The sequence below is a fragment of the Heptranchias perlo genome, chromosome 19 (genome assembly GCF_035084215.1).
Source record: "Heptranchias perlo isolate sHepPer1 chromosome 19, sHepPer1.hap1, whole genome shotgun sequence".
Taxonomy (NCBI): domain Eukaryota; kingdom Metazoa; phylum Chordata; class Chondrichthyes; order Hexanchiformes; family Hexanchidae; genus Heptranchias; species Heptranchias perlo.
The window spans coordinates 8351602-8367058 of NC_090343.1; the positions used below are offsets into that span (position 1 = coordinate 8351602).

General features: G+C 45.9%; 1 long non-coding RNA gene across 2 annotated transcripts; it reads left to right on the forward strand.

The window, feature by feature from the left end:
• The first annotated feature begins 250 nt into the window (after positions 1-250).
• LOC137335416 (uncharacterized) lies at positions 251-14667 on the forward strand. 2 transcript variants are annotated; one of them, XR_010966405.1, is made up of 4 exons: positions 251-464; positions 2767-2946; positions 8292-8381; positions 14241-14667. It is a non-coding gene; the product is annotated as an uncharacterized lncRNA (long non-coding RNA). The 2 variants fall into 2 exon arrangements; XR_010966406.1 differs by lacking the exon at positions 2767-2946.
• The last annotated feature ends 790 nt before the right edge of the window (positions 14668-15457 follow it).

Here is a 15457-nt window from a genome sequence, read left to right on the forward strand (position 1 = left end):
CCTAATCTTAAAGGGGCTGCTGGAGGTTGCTCAGAAAAAACGGCCCAGAGAAATACTGCTTACTCACCAGTGTCATCTTAATCTTGGCAAATATATTTTCATTTAGCCAGTGCCCCTCGAACAGCAAATGAGTAATGAACCTATTTTTAGAAAGTCGCAATAAATCTAATCTAACGTCGGCACAAATCTATACTTAGTTACATTTATAATCAGCGCACCACACTGGCTCAGATTTCCCTCTGAGTGTCGAATGGACGGTGCCTCCCGCTCGCTGGACTCGCCCGTAAACTTCCCTTGGTTTTATTTCACGGCAAGTTCCTCCCGTGGGGTCGCCGAATCCAATAAACACGGCCCCCTCTACAGGGCATCTGGGACCTGCGTGAACAGGGGCAAGCAGCTGTCTACCCCCTTAACCAATCAGGTTAAAGCGCCTGATGAGCAGCGAAGAGTCTGAACCAGGAAGTGTAAGTTCGAATAGCGAACTCGAGGTCAAATCAGGCACAGAAAGCTAAACAGAGGGAAAGAAAGATTGAATTAAGAGACAGAAAGAAAAAGTAAACAAAAAATTTAATTTAAAAAAAAATGTCCAACAACAATTAAAATGTGAAGGAATGAGACTCCACACTTGTAAAAGTTAATTTTCAGTGCCAGAAAGTTGTTTGGCAGTGATTAAGACTTACCACGCCATTAAAAGGGTGCTTTGACTTAAATAACTTGACGTACCTTTTTTTGGCGCGATTATTTTGTATCCACCAGCTCAGTGCAGGAACCTCATGCTGTTCCATTCCTTTTAACGCTGAATCAGCCGGTGAGATGTCGTTCTCGCAGAGTTTACGGAGGAGCAGGGCATCTGGTACAGCAACCTCCGGATTTCCGCGTTTGAGTGCGCTGGTGCGGTCGCTGGAAGTTGCCGTACCAGATGCACAGAAATAACGGTGAGCCCTGTTCGCCTCGCTATTATTTTCAGAGCAAAAATCCAGCCCACTGTTTCAGGTTAATAAAGCGGTGATCGCAGTGGAAATGTCTGATGTGGGGTATCAGCTCCCTCTGCTGGGTAATGTGGGGATTACAGTTAAAAATGCGGATGAGGGAAAGTTACGATTAATGCAAACGGGAAATGAAATTGTTGGAATTTTTTTCATGTTCGTTCTTGGGATGTGGGCAAGGCCGGCATTTATTGCCCTTCCCTAGTTGCCCCTTTGAGAAGGCGGTGGTGAGCCGCCGCCTTGAACCGCTGCAGTCCTTGTGGTGAAGGTTCTCCCACAGTGCTGTGAGGAAGGGAGTTCCAGGCCTTTGACCCAGCGACGATGAAGGAACGACTGATGTACGTCCAAGCCGGAATGGTGTGTGACTTGGAGGGCAACATGCAGGTGGTGTTGTTCTGTTGTTCCCATGCACCTGCTGCCCTTGTCCTTCATAGAATCATAGAAGTTTACAACATGGAAACAGGCCCTTCGGCCCAACATGTCCATGTCGCCCAGTTTATACCACTAAGCTAGTCCCAATTGCCTGCACTTGGCCCATATCCCTCTATACCCATCTTACCCATGTAACTGTCCAAATGCTTTTTAAAAGACAAAATTGTACCCGCCTCTACTACTGCCTCTGGCAGCTCATTCCAGACACTCACCACCCTTTGAGTGAAAAAATTGCCCCTCTGGACCCTTTTGTATCTCTCCCCTCTCACCTTAAATCTATGCCCCCTCGTTATAGACTCCCCTACCTTTGGGAAAAGATTTTGACTATCTACCTTATCTATGCCCCTCATTATTTTATAGACTTCTATAAGATCACCCCTAAACCTCCTACTCTCCAGGGAAAAAAATCTCAGTCTATCCAACCTCTCCCTATAAGTCAAACCATCAAGTCCCGGCAGCATCCTAGTAAATCTTTTCTGCACTCTTTCTAGTTTAATAATATCCTTTCTATAATAGGGTGACCAGAACTGTACACAGTATTCCAAGTGTGGCCTTACTAATGTCTTGTACAACTTCAACAAGACATCCCAACTCCTGTATTCAATGTTCTGACCAATGAAACCAAGCATGCTGAATGCCTTCTTCACTGCCCTATCCACCTGTGACTCCACTTTCAAGGAGCTATGAACCTGTACTCCTAGATCTCTTTGTTCCATAACTCCCCCCAACGCCCTACCATTAACGGACTAGGTCCTGGCCCAATTCGATCTACCAAAATGCATCACCTCACATTTATCTAAATTAAACTCCATCTGCCATTCATCGGCCCACTGGCCCAATTTAGCAAGATCCCGTTGCAATCCTAGATAACCTTCTTCACTGTCCACAATGCCACCAATCTTGGTGTCATCTGCAAACTTACTAACCATGCCTCCTAAATTCTCATCCAAATCATTAATATAAATAACAAATAACAGCAGACCCAGTACCGATCCCTGAGGCACACCGCTGGTCACAGGCCTCCAGTTTGAAAAACAACCCTCTACAACCACCCTCTGTCTTCTGTCGTCAATCCGAATTCTAGGTGGTAGAAGTCGCGGGTTTGGGAGGTGCTGTCGAAAAAGCCTTGGCGAGTTGCTGCAGTGCATCCTGTAGATATTGTGCAACAGGCCCATCAGCATCTGATAGATTTGCATTTTGGGTAGAGACACTCGAAGGGTCTAAACTGGAATATTAACCTGTTCTTTTTCCTTTCTTGATGCTGAGAGGCGTCTTATGTATTTCCAGCATTTTCTGTTTTTTTAAATTTCAGCTTGTCAGCATTTTTAGTTTTTTCCCTTTTATTTAGGGGAAGTCTGACTCCAAACCTATAGCAGGCTTTAGACCTGTTCTCATGTCTTGCAATTTAATACCTGGGCTCCACATTATGTCAAACTCTTGAGCAGTGTTTTGAAGAAAGTCCTTCGCCATCATCAAGTCAGAAACAAATCGAGAGACTCCCTTCAGCAGATGTGGGGAAGTCAGAAGTGTGAGTAAAATCTTCTACAGGGGTTTATGGCTGATTAGTTCTCCATCTTGTAAGAGGGCCTCAATGAGCTTGAGAGAAACATCAAACTAAATTTACACTGATGCCTTTTTATAACTTTTGTGAATGGAACATAGGAACAGGAGCAGGCCATTCAGCCCCTCGAGCCTGATCCGCCATTCAATTAGATCCTGGCTGATCTGTATCTTAACTCCATCTACCTGCCTTGGTTCCATATTCCTTAATACCCTTGCCTAACAAAAATCTATTGATCTCAGTTTTGAAATTCTCAATTGACCCCCCCAACCTTAACAGCTTTTTGAGGGAGCGAAAGTTCCAGATTTTCACTACCCTTTGGGTGAAAGTGCTTGTCGACTATTCCAATGCTCTCCTGGCCAACCTCCCATCATCCACCCTCCATAAACCTGAGCTCATTCAAAACTCTGCTGCCCGTATCCTAACTTGCACCATATCCCGTTCACCCATCACCCCTGTGCTCGCTGACCTACGTTGGCTCCCGGTCCAGCGACGCCTCAAGTTTAAAATTCTTATCCTTGTTTTCAAATCGCTCCATGGCCACGCCCCCTCTCCATTTCCGTAACCTCCTCCAGCCCTACAACCCTCCGAGATCTTTGCACTCCTCCAATTCTGACCACTTGCGCATCCCACAATTTTAATTGCTCCACCATTGGCGACCGTGCCTTCAGCTGCCTAGGCCCTAAGCTCTGGAATTCCCTCCCTAAACCTCCCTGCCACTCAACCTCTCTCTCCTCCTTTAAGACGCCCCTTAAAACCTACCTCTTTGACCAAGCTTTTCGGTCACCCGTCCTAATATCTCCCTATGTGGCTCAGCGCCAAATTTTGTTTGATAATCGGTCCTGTGAAGCACCTTGGGACGTTTTACTACGTTAAAGGCGCTATATAAATGCAAGCAGTTGTTGTTGAACGGCCTAGCTCTAATTTTAAGGTTATGCCCCCTTGTTCTGGACACCCCACCAGAGGAAATAGTTTCTCTCTATCTACCCTATTAAATCCTTTAATCATCTTAAACACCTCAATTAGATCATCCCTTAATCTTCCATACTCAAGGGAAAACAAGACTAGTCTATGCAACCTTCTTCACTCAGAGTGTTGTGAATCTTTGGAATTCTCTACCCCAAAAGGCTGTGGATTCTGAGTCGTTGAGTATATTCAAGACTGAGATAGATAGATTTCTGGACTCTAGGGGAATCAAGGGATACGGGGATCGGGCAGGAAAGTGGAGTTGAGGTCGAAGATCAGCCATGATCTTATTGAATGGCGGAGCAGGCTCTGATGAGCTGTACGGCCCACTCCTGCTCCTATTTCTTATGTTCTTATGCATCCTGAGGTGCAGTGTCCAGAACTGAACGCAATACTCCAGATGGGGTCTAACCAGAGCTCTACACAACTTCCACCCCTTTTGTATTCCAGCCCCCTTGAGATAAAGGCCAATGTTCCATTAGCCTTTTAAATTAATTTTTGTACCTGTCCACTAGTTTTTAGTGATTTCTGTACATGGGGCCCCCAAATCTCTCTAATAAATATCCCTCCTTGCCTTGCACCATCATCCCTTTTGTCATTTAATCACTACTGCCCCTCCTCCCTATCACAGATCTTCCCTTTTGTTCTTTCCTTCCCCCCCACCCACCCCCCTCTCCCTGGCTCTGTACTTGCTTAAAAACTGTTAAACCTTTAACTTCTTCCAATTCTGACGAAAGGTCATCGACCTGAAACGTTAACTCTGTTTCTTTCTCCACAGACGCTGCCTGACTTGCTGAGTGTTTCCAGCATTTTCAGTTTTAATTTCAGATTTCCAGCATTCGCAGTATTTTGTTCTTGCCCTCAATCTCTCTGCTCCTCCACAGTTCCTGGCTTCTCACCATTTAGAAAATACTCTGACCTATCTTTCTTAGGTCCGTAGTGGAGGCCCACAAACTTACCCACATTGAACTTCATCAATGAGGTGGATACAATTCAAAAATTACTGCAGCAGAATGCCTAGCAGGATCTAAACCAACGACAGTACCTGAGACAAACTTAATAATCAAAAGGAAGTCATGTCAAAAGGAAGTGCTGGAAATCTCAACTAAAAACAGAAACATTTTGGAAACAGACAGCAAGTCAGTCAGTAGCTGCAGAGAAATAAGTCATGTGTCCAGAACAGAGGACACGGCCTGCGCTCGTAGTGGGGGGCAGAATCAATATTCCAATGAGCGAGTGGTCAAAATCTCTGGAACAGGCTCCCTGGGCAGACGGTGGACGCAGTTAGTATCGATTCATTCAGATTCAAATCAGATCGATTTTATTCAGAAAATAACATTTTTGGGATACAGTATACGAGTAATTTGAGACATGACGTGTGGTGAGTGTAACGTGCTTGTGAGGATCAGGTGACTTTGGACCTATGGTTCCCAAAGCTCCCCACCACTGGGGGTTTTCCTCGTGCCATGTCTGGGTCTGTTATAAATTAATTGATAGAGATTGATTGCTGTGATTAGTCAACAGCTCCATTATCATTGTATCAGGCGACTACCAGGATGGTGGAAGGCGGACTCGATGGACCTCGGTCTTTTTGCGTCTGGAGTTCCTTTGTTGAAGAAGAACTTTCATTTCTATAGCGCCTTTCGCAACCTCAGGACGTCCCAGAGTGCTTAACAGCCAATGAAATACTTTTGAAGTGTAGCCACTGTTGTAATGTTGGAAATGCAACAACCAAAATTGTACGCAGCAAGAGCAATGTGATAATGACCAGATCATCTGTTTTAGTGATGTTGGTTGCGGGATTAATATTGTCCTGGACACCAGGGATGACTCCCCTGCGTTTCTTTGAAATAGTGCCATTTTACGTCCACTTGAGACAGCAGACGGGGCCTCGGTTTAACCTCTCATCAAAAGAGACGGCACCTCCGACAGTGCACCCTCAGTACTGCACTGCGAGTGCCAGCCTAGATTTTGTGTTGAAGTCTCTGGAGTGAGACTTGAACCCGCAACCTTCCTGACCCGAAGGCGAGCGTGCTACCGACTGAGCCACGGCTGACACGGTTATCACCCGTCATCAGAACTGACAACCTAACGAGCAGAATGTGCTGTTGTAGTCATGAGCTTGGCGCTGGGGTTGGCATGATATCAGTGTTGGCACAGCATATTGCGCTTGGCTGTTCCAGAAAAATGAAGCATCAAGCCGATGACTCCCCTTTAATTCCGTACCGTTAAAGGTATTGTACAGAATCGGGGGTTTACTATAATAACTGATCAGCTCGTAAAGGATGCACGGTCGCTGACAGAAAAGATGAATCGGCAAGTGGCGATGGGGCACCCAACTCACGGGGGTCAAGGGGCCATTGTGTTCTCAGGTGCCTGGTCCACGCTTGCTTCCGATAATTAGTGTGACTGAGCCTCGGAAAACCCGGCAAGTCTCGCTGGGAGCAGCTGGGGGCACCCTTGGAATAGATCCAGCACCTCCGATCCCTGCACCTACACATCGTAAATTAAAAGGCTGCAACTGTTCTAAGCAAACTGTTTTGACTGTTCGACCTCCTACGCAAAGGATGCAGTCATTAAATCCGCGCCATTTGTTTAACAGGAGTAGAATTACAGATGACACTGCACAGAACAAAGCAAAAGAAATTCCTGTGGGTCCACATACTCCTGCTTAATAAGCCTGTGCCCGTGCGCACATAATTAAAGGGTTGTTATCAATGGGGCTGTCAGATTTATATTACAATATGCAGCAACCAGGTGAGAACTGTTTTATCTTGGGAAATTCGTTAAGGAAGCTTGTACGGTCGACACTTCCTGCTCCCACTAACAGCAGCAGCAGCAAATTCCCATTTGTACTGCGCCCACTCACGTAAAGAAAAGACCTTGCATTTATATAGCGCCTTTCACGACCTCAGGATGTCCCAAAGCGCTTTACAGCCAATGAAATGCTTTTTTGGAGTGCCTTCACTGTTTTAGTGTAGGAAACGCGGCAGCCAACTTGCGCACAGCAAGATCCCACAGTGTGATAATGACCAGAATAATCTGTTTTAGTGATGTTGATTGAGGGATAAATATTGGCCCAGGATACTGGGGAGAACTCCCCCTGCTCTTCTTCAAAATAGTGGCCGTGGGATCTTTTAGGTCCACCTGAGAGGGTGGATGGGGGCCTTGGTTTGATGTCTCATCTGAAAGGCGGCACCTCCAAAGTAGAAGAACAATTTACAACGGGGAGGGGGAAAATACAAGAGGGGGTGGTGGAGGAGGATGATAGCATTGCCCAAAAAGAGAGTTTTTTTAACAGGGCTTTGAAGGGAGGGAGGGAGGGGAAGCGGGAGAGGGCTCCAGGGGGCAAGATGGCGGAATGAACATTCGCCAATGCTGGAGTGGAGGGAGTGGGGCAAGCAGCAGCTCAGCTGTGACCATCCTCGAATTTCCTTTTCCTATCGAGCGCCATTTGAAAATCCTGGAGAGAGAACGCAAATTTGGAGACGTGAGCCTCGCAACAGATGTCGAATTCAAGTTGTGCCACAGCGCTATCGGGCATTAGTATGTGTTCAGTCCGTGTAGCTTTAGGGTGGGGTGGGGGAGAGGGGGAGAGGGGGGTTGCTGTTCTCATTGTGCACCTCACCCCCTCCCCCACCTCCAACCCCCAACTGATTGGCCTACCTCAGTGTTTTGACTATTCCGATGCTCTTCTGGCCGGACTCCTAATCATCCACCCTCCGTAAACTCCAGCTCATCCAAAACTCTGCTGCCCGTATCCTATCTCGCGCCAAGTCCCGTTGGCCCATCACCCCCATGCTTGTTGACCGACATTGGCTCCCGGTCCACCAACGCCTCGATTTTAAAATTCTCATCCTCGTGTTCGAATCCCTCCATGGCCTCGCCTCTCCCTCCAGCCCTACAACCCTCCCAAGATCTCTGCGCTCCTCCAATTCCGGCCTCTTGTGCATCCCCCACTTCTTTCGCTCCACCATTGGCGGCCGTGCCTTCAGCTGCCTGGGCCCTAAGCTCTGGAATTCCCTCTCTACCTCTCTCTCTTCCTTTAAGACACTCCTTAAAGCTTTACCTCTTTGACCAAGCTTTAAGTCACCTGTCCTAATGGTTCCTCCTTTGGCTCGGTGTCAGTTTTTTTTTGTCTGATTACGTTCCTGTGAAGCGCCCTGGAATTGTGTTAAAGGGGCTTTATAAATGCAAGTTGTCGTTGGTAATAGAATATTGTGAAAGAGCCAGTGGGTTAACCAGGCAAACCTAGAACTGTGCGATAACCTGATTTTCTTTGTAACTATAAGGGTTTCTTTTTTCTGCCTGAACTTCTAATTAGTACTTTGATTTAAATTTGCTAGGAGGTCTGTAACAGCTGATTCGTGGGTACAAGTGGTCACCAGCGGATGGTCACGGCCTGCAATATGAGGGGAGAGTCCCACTGACTTCAGGTTATTGAGTCTAATCTTTCCAATGAACGAGGACATGGGTTCCTGTTGTGCGTTGTTCTAAGTGACTGCACGTCAAATGTGTTCAGGATCGATGCAGACACTCCTACACAACAACAACTTGTATTTACATATAGCCTTTAACGTAGTAAAAAGTCACAAGGCACCGCACAGGAGCGGTTATCATACAAAATTTGTCACCGAGCCACCTAGGGGATATTAGGGCAGAAAGCTTGGTCAAGGAGGTCTTAAATGAGGAGATAGAGAGGCGGAGAGGTTTAGTTTGGGAATTCCAGAGCTTAGGGCCCAGGCAGCTGAAGGCACGGTCGCCAACGGTGGAGCGATGAAAATCGGGGATGCGCATGAGGCCAGAATTGGAGGAGCGCAGAGATCTCGGAGGGTCGTAGGGCTGGAGGAGGTTACAGAGATAGGGAGAGGGACAAGGCCATAGACGGATTTGAAAACAAGGATGAGAATTTTTAAATTGAGATGTTGCTGGACAGGGAGCCAATGTAGGTCAGCGAGCACAGAGGTGATTTTAAAATTTTCATCCTCGATTTCAAATCCCTCCACGGTCTCGCCCCCTCTCTATCTCTGTAACCTCCTCCAGCCCTACAACCCTCCGAGATCTCTGCACTCCTCCAATTTTTGCCTCTTGCGCATCCCCCGATTTTAATCGCCCCACCATTGGCGGCCGTGCCTTCAGCTGCCTGGGCTCTTAGCCCTGGAATTCCCTCCCTAAACCTCTCCGCCTCTCCCTCACTCTCCTCCTTTAAGACCCTCTTTAAAACCTACCTCTTTGACCAAGCTTTTGGTCACCTGTCCTGATAGCTCCTTATGTGGCTGAGTGCCAAATTTTGTTTGAAAATCGCTCATGCGAAGCTCCTTGGGACGTTTTTACGACGTTAAAGATGCTATATAAATGCAAGTTGTTGTTGTCGTCGTGATGGGCAAATGGGACTTGGTGTGAGTTAAGATGAACTCAAGTTTACGCAGCTGAGGAAAGCAGAAGCACAGACCCGGATAGACGTCAAGTCCTGGTTGGAGCAGAGAAGAGATTACAAAGAGCTCCCATAATTTATAGTTAATGCTCAGTAATTTATCAGATTATTAGAATTCTGCCAATCTGCATGTGTAGCGAATGTTTGGAACATTTCTGGTGTCTAGTGGTGTGTAGTGTTTGTTGTCTCTATGCGGTCACTGTCATGTTTGTCTGTCAATGTCAGGAAGCACTTCTTCACTCTGAGGGAGTTGGAAATCTGAACCTCTCGCCCCCCCCCACAAAAAGCTGTTGAGGCTGGGGGTCAATTGAAAATTTCAAAACTGAGATTGATAGATTTTTGTTGGGTAAGGGTATTAAGGGTTACAGAAGCAAGGCGGGTAAATGGAGTTAAGATACAGATCAGCCATGATCTAATTGAACGGTGGAACAGGTTCGAGGGGCTGAATGGCCTACTCCTGTTCCTATGTTCCTAATTCTCTCCTTATTGGAAAAGACAGTTTTTTTTCTCTTTTCTGATCGGTTATTTTTTTACTTTCACTACACACTAATCATATCACGAAAAACCTTTCTCCCCATTTTCAATTTTTCCTATCACATTCCAGCAACAAAAAAAAATCTCGAAGGTTCAGTCCCCACAGTTCCCTGCCCATGATCCACCTGTTTGGGATTAAGTGAAGCTCGTTAACAGGTGAGTCCTGACGAAGGAGGAAGCCTCCGAAAGCTTGTGATTTCAAATAAAGCTGTTGGACTATAACCTGGTGTTGTAAGACTCCTTACATTTGTCCACCCCAGTCCATCACCAGCATCTCCACATCATTCACTTCATAGTTAGAGGATTCTGATTTCTTGCCGCCCAGAGGATTTTTTTAAGTGATTTGCTTTTTAATTGGCAGATTTTGCTCAAAGATTATAGTTACAGAGTTCTAAGTCGTTACTTTATTAGGAAAATGAAATTTGAGCCAATGAGGCGAAAGTCTGACACAGAACTTTGCATATATACTTGCGTCATGCCCGAAATGTGTGACGCCTGATGTGTGACGCCTGATGTGCGACGAACAAAAAGGCAACCTGGCATTCTGTTCTAATTATAATAACAATCCATACGAACAGTGATGGGCAGAAAAGGACACACTGGTCCATCCAGCCTGTCCCACACAATTGTGATACCTTCTGTATCACATTATGTACACTTCCCACCCCACCCGAAACCACCTGACCTCCTGGAAGAGACAAGAAACCAGATAAAAACCCAGGTCAATTTGGGGGGAAAAAATCTGGGAAATTCCTCTCCGATGGCACCTAGGCGATGGAAACTAGTCCAGGAGATCACACTGGCCCTGATAATTCTATGCATTTCATTACCTACCTCTTGTACGCAGTGGTCTCCGCCCCAGCTAGAAACAGGCCCAGCTCTCGCTTGGAGGAATTCAGCGAATTGGTCCACCGCACGAGCTGGCGGCCCTGGTTCCAGATGTAATACCACACTGTGCATCGTTAGTTATCACACTCTGCTACAAGGGTGGAAGTGGGGATGGGCGTCCATCTCTACTGAAAGAATTTGGAAAGAAATTTGGATAGATCCTCAGAAACATTGCAGTAATTCTTTTATTGACTTGATTCCTGGAAAATAAACAAAACAGGGGTAACTTTTCATCTTCACCCCATGGTCAATAATCTGGTGGAGGGCATCGCCCACTCTTTGTAGAACCTGCCGGATTGTCATTCCACTGAAATAAATGGAATGAAAATTGCGGGAGGGGGCTTATAATGCTCGGGCTTTCCAGTCCACCAGATTACTGCCCATGTGGTGAAGACGAAAATTTCCCCCACGATGTTTTCCTTTCCTGCCACAGATGGGTAACACGTCTTTTTTTGGCAAATTTTACTGACGGCTAAGACTTGATTCATTAATTTAATTAATTAATTTGTCCTTAGTGGTTCTTCACTGGAAGCTTTCCTGCCTGTTTTCCTCACCTTTGATTCTACGTTTCCCACCTTTTCAGGCGTAATTAGTTGCTCTTTTCCGAACATGAAATTTGAGCCACTCAGCTGCAGTAAATTTGCATGCACCCCGGGCGTGACACCAAAATGTGATACAGGAAGTGTGATGTGACGGAACAAAATGTCCACAGAACACGTTTTTATTTCGCAGGTGCAACCATTCCTTGCGCCAATTAGAAAATGCAATTAATTTCACCAGCAATAAAAATAAGAGGGCAGACTTGTACACAAGAGTGACAGATTTTTAAAAAATAAATCAGATACAAAATACATCATGACTTATAAATGGGTGTGATGTACACACTGAGCTTTATGGTTTAAAGAAAGGCTGAATTATACCGATAGTTAGATTTCTGCCAACGTGACTGAGATACAGGAGATAGTCCATCTCTGCAGGAGACTCAAACAAGAGGCACACTAGCGTCAGAGGATTGAGTTATGAAGAGAGGCTGAAAGATTTGGGCTTTTCATCTTTGGCAGGAGTGTGGATTTATTAGAGGTATGTTAAATAATGACGGGTTTTGATAGAGTTGATCGGGAGAAATTATCAGAATGTGAGGGGAGATTACATAAACTAGACTTGTATGCCCTGGAATATAGAAGGTTAAGGTATGGATTTGATTGAGGTTTTTAGGATTTAGAAAGGAATTGAAAGTGTAGATAGAGTGAAACTTTTTCCGCTGGTGGGGGAGTCTAGGACAAGGGGACAGAACCTTAAAATCAGAGCCTGGCCATTCGGGAGAGAAGTTAGGAAAGACTTCTTCACTCTGAAGGTGGTAGATGTGTGGAACTCTCTCACAAAAGGCAGTAGATGCTAAGCTCAATTAATAATTTTAAGTCTGAGAGCGATAGATTTTCGCTAGCCAAGGGTATTAAGGGATACGGAGCCATGGCAGGTGAGTGGAGTTAGGATACAGATCAACCATGATCTCATTGAATGGCGGAACAGGCTCGAGGGGCTGAATGGCCTACTCCTGTTCCTATGTTACCACTGGTAGGAGGGTTGTTAACCAGAGGACACGGATTTAAGATAATCGGCAAAAGGACCGGGGGGCGGGGGGAGAGATGAGGAGGAATTTTTTCTTTGCAGCGAGTTATAATCTGGAATGCACTGCCTGAGTGATGGAAGCAGATTCAATAGGAAGTTTCAAATGAGAATTGGGTATATATTTAAAAAGGAGAAATTTGCAGGACTATGGGGGAAAAAGCAGGGGAGTAGGACTAATTGGATACCTCTTTGAAAGGGCCTGCTCAGGCACGATGGGCCGAACGGCCTCCTTCTGTGCTGTATCATTCTATGAATAAATGATACAGAAAAGGTAAATCAGGAACAAATTAAACTGTGACAGTAGGACGAGGGGAAACAGATTCAAACCAGGGAAAGAAAAATGACTCGTATTAGAAGACGAGTAATGAAGACATGGAATGGATCCCTCCAGATAGGGCAGTGAAGGCAAGAAACCGAAGAATTAAGAAACAGCTAGATGGTGGGGGGGGGAAAAAAATCGGATAGGGCCTGTTTTTGGGCGGGGGTAGCGCAATCCGCTATTAGCCCCACGCCCAATGCGCAGGCAGGACGAGACTTCCGCAGGCCTGAGGACTTACCTGCAATCTGCGTTGGAAATCAGCGTTGAACAAGGAATCCATGCAATTCGCACTTTCCACCAGCAGGGGGAGCTCCAATCTCTTAAAGGCAGGCTGTCTGTTAGAAATCTCTTAAAGGTGGTTGGTACCTGTTATTTGCTGAACATAACAGTCTGCTGTCTGCATGGAGTTTGAACGGAGATCAGACATCGCACACATAAAGCACAGATGCAGGTCCCGTCCCTCTGTTTACACACTGATGAGTTATGTTAAAAGTTATGTATAAAGGTTGTGCACCACTAAATCCCACATCCTCCAATCTGCATGCCAGACCTCACCAATCTGCCGATCTGAGTTTGTACCAAGCCTGCGAGGTTCTCTGCTGATGCACTAGAGACCTTGGTGCAAGAGGTGGACAGAAGGTGGGACATCCTATATCCATTGAGGGTGGGGGGGCAAGAGGCCCTCCAGACATATACCCACCTTAGCCCCATGTCCCTTAATACCCTTGGTTCACAGAAATCTATCAATCTCAGATTTAGAATTCACAATTGAGCTAGCATCAACTGCCGTTTTGCAGAAGAGCGTTCCAAACTTCTCCCACTCTTTGCGTGTAGAAGCATTTCCTAACTTCACTCCTGCACGTCCTGGCTCTAAATGTTAGGCTATGCCCCCTAGTCCTAGTATTCAAGTATAGGAGACCTCCAAAAACAGTTACAAATGTCTCTGCAACCAGAAGCAATATTCCAGCCACTAACCTGTAAATCCTGCATGGTGCCTTTAAATATCACGAGAGGGCGCACTCCGGGTACTCTAAGACACGTTCAGAGGGTCGGGGTTAAGACTGTGCGTTGAGTTGAGGGTTAAGTCCCAAAATGGTGTCTATCACTTTAAATCAGAGTTGCACACTAATTGTATCCATTCTCTCCTTACTTTACATGCTTCCGGCGTTCGTCATCTGCGCCTGCGCTAACTCCTATACCAGGTTGGCGTCCAGCGCACGGCGCGCTGGAAACGTGCACGCACAGCCAAGACACCACGGTGGCACTTCAGGAGGCCGCGGAGCGCTGAAACAACGGGCATTACACGGCCCAATTTAGTGCCCGGTGTGTTTGGAAAAGGGGACTGTAGGGTTGTTCTGGATGGATGAGCCAAGTGGCCTGCCTCATCCATATAAGTCTTGTGACCAAGGTTAATTGTTGATGCTAACTTGATACACCCATTTGGCAGTCTTGGGCCAGGCGTTTAAAACTTTTTTTTATTCTGTGCTCCAGGGCGAACGTTTTTGAAACGGGCGGAAAAGGTTCCAGAGATTCCTGAATGACCGGCCAATGGGAACGGCACAGCGAGAGTTAATGACCCAATGACCGGGACCTTTGACCCCTCAAGTCTCCAGGTCAAAAATAAGCACAGATTCATCCCAATGCATGAAACAGCATCAAAAATAACAAAATAAACACAAGAGGCAGAGATATTTATATCCTTTATTCTCCTTTTTGAAGTTTGGCAAAGAGGTTTGGTACAATTGTGCTTTCTACAGTTGTGTGTTCAAATCCTGTTTTCTTTATAAAGAATAAAATAGTATGGAAAATTCCAGAAACTGTGTACACCTTGTACACTGTGGAGTGTACAATAAAAACCGAGTGCAAGTATAAATTGATGCAGCCGAATATACATTTTTGCTTTATATACAAAATTACTTTCCCCTAATTCTAACTATAATGCCAGCTGTAAGTGAGTTATATAAATAGAGAGAGAGGGAGAGAGAGAGAGAGAACGGGATAGGGAGAGAGGGGGATAGCAGCGAAAGAGAGATGACAGAGACAGAGAGAGGAAGCTAATGACGACGTCAGAATCAGCCTCTGAAATCTAGATTGAATGCTTCTATTATTTTCGATCATATAATTTAAATAGTTTTTGAGTTTATAATCTATAAAATGATCCATGTTCGTCACATACAGCAGGAGATAAGACAAATATCCTTTAATGCAGGGTCTGTGGAGGCTGCTGATAGTACGTCTAGCAGTATTGATCCTGGGATAAGACTGTTCACTCAGCATTTTCCATCGTTATTCTTTTTGTAGATTTTTCGTTGTAACAATTTAAGTAAATTAATTTCATGAGAATTATTCTTGACCGTGAAAGGGGAAGTAAACTTTCTTTATTTCCTCCAATTAGCCCTTCCACCCACCTCCCCCAACCCGACACCTCTTTCTCCTCGTCCAGCCCTCCGATATCACCCACGGATACCATCAACGCTGCTCTTTGGTCACCCTGCCAAGCCTTGTGTTTCACGAGTGCGTGGGAAAGGTCCGCCACTCCTGGCCCGCTCTCCTCCCTTCTCTTCACCGAGAGGCAGCCGAGCTCACCGCCTTCGCCAGCGGACCTGTTGTAGGCAAGGCTCCCACGGCTAACCCGATCCCGGTCTAGGCCCCGGCTGACAGTCAAGTGGATGAAAACAGGCTTTGAGACAGGGACATCATGGTGTCCA